Below are 3981 nucleotides of genomic sequence, written 5' to 3' on the forward strand. Positions count from 1 at the left end.
CCCAGCCTAAAACAAATTTTTATAGCCAAAGTAGGATGATGTGAGTTTGCAGGATTATGCACCCACCATGAAAAATCAAAAAAAAAGAAAAACAGAAGAAGAAGGATTCAAAATCAGACTCCACTGCATACCAGCTCTTTAACCTGGACCATTAACACCACGCTTGGAGCACTGGGCTCTTCATCTATCAAATGGAGATTAAAACACGAGCAGAACTGGGGTAAGAATTAGAAATAAATTAAAAATAATATATTTAAAGTGGCTGATTCTATTATGCTTGTTATTCATTCTCCATAGAGCTGCTGTCAGGATTAACGAGCAAGAATATAGGAGAGGGCTCTGGACGCATCTGCAGGCCCTATCCCTGAGGTGCAGTCACTGCCATCCTGTCTCCTGGCAGCAGGCTGGAGTCATCGCTAGAAGCTCTCCCATTGCCCACCTCTGCTGATTCCCACGGGCTCACCTGTCTCTCCAGCGTGGAAGAAGCAAGGCAGCTTAACACCATACTTGGCGGGAATCATCAGCGCTTTGTTGTAGTAGTGCAAGGAGTGGCCAGTGTCCTCATGTCCCACCTGCAGGACAGAGGGACAGGAGGCGTCTGCGGTGCACGTGCCTCACTTGCTGATGGCACCCTTTGTAGCCTGTGCACACCCTCCCTTGTACCCTGCCACCACTGGCAGGACCTTTGTCATGCAACATTTTAAGAATGGCAAGGAGTGGCCAGGTGCGGTGGCTCACACCTATAATCCCAGCACTTTGGGAGGGCAAGGTGGGTGGATCACGAGGTCAAGAGATCGAGACCATCCTGGCCAACATGGTGAAACCCTGTCTCTACCAAAAATACAAAAATTAGCTGGGCANCTGCACTCCAGCCTGGGTGACAGAGTGAGACTTCATCTCAAAAAATATGTATATAGGTGAGGAAGAAAACAGAATACAAAAGAAGGCAGGAACAAATATCACTACCTTGAGTATTTGCAAAGAGCTGGCTCCATCCTGGACTCTGTTTCCAGATATTATTCCCTACCCCCCACCCTGCATGCTACAGGGGGTAGTGAGGGTTTTCAGAGCCACACCTTGGTGAGCAGTGTGGGGTAGAAAAAAGGGCACAGGCAGGGCCATGGGGAATGAGACCATCACTGTCGTCAGAACTCCCTGAATGCCATCCTTATTCTGGAACTTTCCTTGTAAGCCAACTGGCTGCTCTCCCTTCTCCAGTGACTGCCATCCTCTGCAGGCCCCTGAAGAGAATCAGCGCTGAGCTCTGAGCAGCCCTGCTGGGTCAGCAGGCTGAGCCTGTCCCTGGCATATTAGGGGTACCACAGGCACTTCGCTTTCCCATCCCAGGGAGCTGCCGCTCCACCCAGACAGGCATCCCCAAGTGCACCCATAACAGGCAGCCCTCATGTTCACAACATGGGTTACCAGGTCGAACCCTGCCACCACCGTGGGGAACTTGGTCCGGAGCCCCATGGCTGTTTGGATGGATTCTGCGATGACAGTCGCATCTTTGGATCTGCAAGACAGACAGAGAAGCCAGGAGACAGTGTCCAGTATGGATAGAGAGATAAACACCCCAGAGCATGCCCTCTGTGCGGGTCTGGGCGGCTCTGAGTGCACAGCAGCCATTTCCCAAACCTGAGGCACCCCTGCTCTCCTGACCCCACCCCGACCAGGCCACTGTGACCCCTGAGAGACGTTTAGCCCAAATCCGTTCTTCAAAGACTGGGAGACCTGTAGTCTCTGAAAAGTAGGTGGGGTCAGAGAACCCAAGGAAACAGTCTTCTTGGTCTGCATTCGGAGGAGGCCAAGTGGCTTTGTTCTCAACTTTCCCTGCATCTCTGTGAGGGGGCCTGAACATGGATGCCGTTCAGGGACAGCTGTGTGTCCACTGGACACCTGCAAAGGGCCACAGGTCACCCAAGTCCCTGTTGAGTTGGCTGGACCCAGTAACCATCTGGCCTCTTGCTGATTACATCAGGACGCTGGGCACTGCAGAAACCCTACCAGGGCAAGGCAGGGAACATGACAACAAAAACCCCAAAACACAGGGTCTGGCGCAAGCCCACGACAGGCTCCAGGTCTCTGCCCTGCCACTGACTCTCTGGCTCCAATCCTTGGCTCTGTGGGGACAAAGCCTTCCTAGCCTGCCCCACCTGTGGCCTCTCCCTGGAGCCTAGGCAAACCTGGGGGCACTGGTGCACTCAGCTCAGCCCTCACACCCTCCTGCCATTGGCCCTGGCAAGGGGCAGCTGGCACCAGGGAACCACTAAGTAGAACCTGGGCTCATCCTTCAAGCTCCCTCCTAGGGGGATGGGCACACAGGCCAGAGCTCAGCTCCTCTGGGCCCCAGGCCCCATAGAAGGGGAGGGGACTCAGGAGGACTGGGCACAGGAGGAGGTTCCTGGTGAGTCAATGCCCTCCAGAGCCCAGGCTTGTGGGTGGGCTGAGCAGAGGAGCCGCCGTGCTGATCCCTTCGCTGCCACCCTATGCCTGACCCCGAGTGACCCCACTGGCTGCTGCCTTTGCAGCTGTGACCACGGACAGGTCCCAGCCTTAGACTGGATGCTCTTTNTGGCTGGACCCAGTAACTATCTGGCCTCTTTCTGATTACATCAGGACGCTGGGCACTGCAGAAACCCTACCAGGGCAAGGCAGGGAACATGACAACAAAAACCCCAAAACACAGGGTCTGGCGCAAGCCCACGACAGGCTCCAGGTCTCTGCCCTGCCACTGACTCTCTGGCTCCAATCCTTGGCTCTGTGGGGACAAAGCCTTCCTAGCCTGCCCCACCTGTGGCCTCCCCCTGGAGCCTAGGCAAACCTGGGGGCACTGGTGCACTCAGCTCAGCCCTCACACCCTCCTGCCATTGGCCCTGGCAAGGGGCAGCTGGCACCAGGGAACCACTAAGCAGAACCTGGGCCCATCCTTCAAGCTCCCTCCTAGGGGGATGGGCACACAGGCCAGAGCTAAGCTCCTCTGGGCCCCAGGCCCCATAGAAGGGGAGGGGACTCAGGAGGACTGGGCACAGGAGGAGGTTCCTGGCGAGTCAATGCCCTCCAGAGCCCAGGCTTGTGGGTGGGCTGAGCAGAGGAGCCGCCGTGCTGATCCCTTCACTGCCACCCTATGCCTGACCCCGAGTGACCCCACTGGCTGCTGCCTTTGCAGCTGTGACCACGGACAGGTCCCAGCCTTAGACTGGATGCTCTTTAAAATGAGGGGAGAGGTTCTGCCTGGTAAAGTCGAGACACTGAAGATGCAAAGCTTTCTCTGCTTCCCTGGGAAAAAAGAGTGGGTCTTTCACCCACATGCCAGGCCACGCACGTGGTGCTACTGGGGTTCTCCATATGCAGATGTGAGCCAGTGCCACTCAGGACGTCTTCCTGATCAGGGACTTGCATGCAACTGCATGCAGAACAGATTGAAACCAAACAATGGGCCAACTATCCAAACATTCAGGCAAAACCATTATACTCATAACTGAGTCACCCAGGCCAACATGGAGTCACAGCCAAGACTTATCTGGGAAATTGACATGCTCTTCATTTCGGTTTGGTGGTGAAGACCTGAACTAGGAGGGGCTTCAGGACCCATTCCTGCTACTGTCCTCACACACAGAAAGCTCCTTGGCACCTGTGCTAGGCGGCATCTCCCAAACTGCCACTCCCCTCCCAGCCTAGCAGCTCTGCCTGCCTCCCAGTCTCCCAATCTCAGCTCCTCAGCAATGTTCTCTCTTATCTGTGATCCGAATAAATGATTTTGATTCCAAGAAACTCAGGATGAGTTTCCACAAACTTCTCAGCCACTTCCTGGTAAGTCTTCACTGACCACTGTAAGTCATGGTGCTCTCCACTGAGCTTGTACATCTGGGAGGGAGGCACAACCAGGAGCCATCAGGCCAGCAGAGTGAGGCACCTCTCCCAGCCACCCCCTCCCAGCCACCACCTCCCAACCATCCCTTCCCAGCCACCCCCTTCCCA

General features: G+C 55.2%; 1 pseudogene; it reads right to left on the minus strand.

The window, feature by feature from the left end:
- The window catches only part of LOC108297119, a 10047-nt pseudogene extending 8293 nt beyond the window's left edge, over nt 1-1754 (minus strand).
- Between the last annotated feature and the right edge of the window lie 2227 nt (nt 1755-3981).

Source organism: Cebus imitator, unplaced genomic scaffold (genome assembly GCF_001604975.1).
Source record: "Cebus imitator isolate Cc_AM_T3 unplaced genomic scaffold, Cebus_imitator-1.0 Scaffold774, whole genome shotgun sequence".
NCBI lineage: Eukaryota > Metazoa > Chordata > Mammalia > Primates > Cebidae > Cebus > Cebus imitator.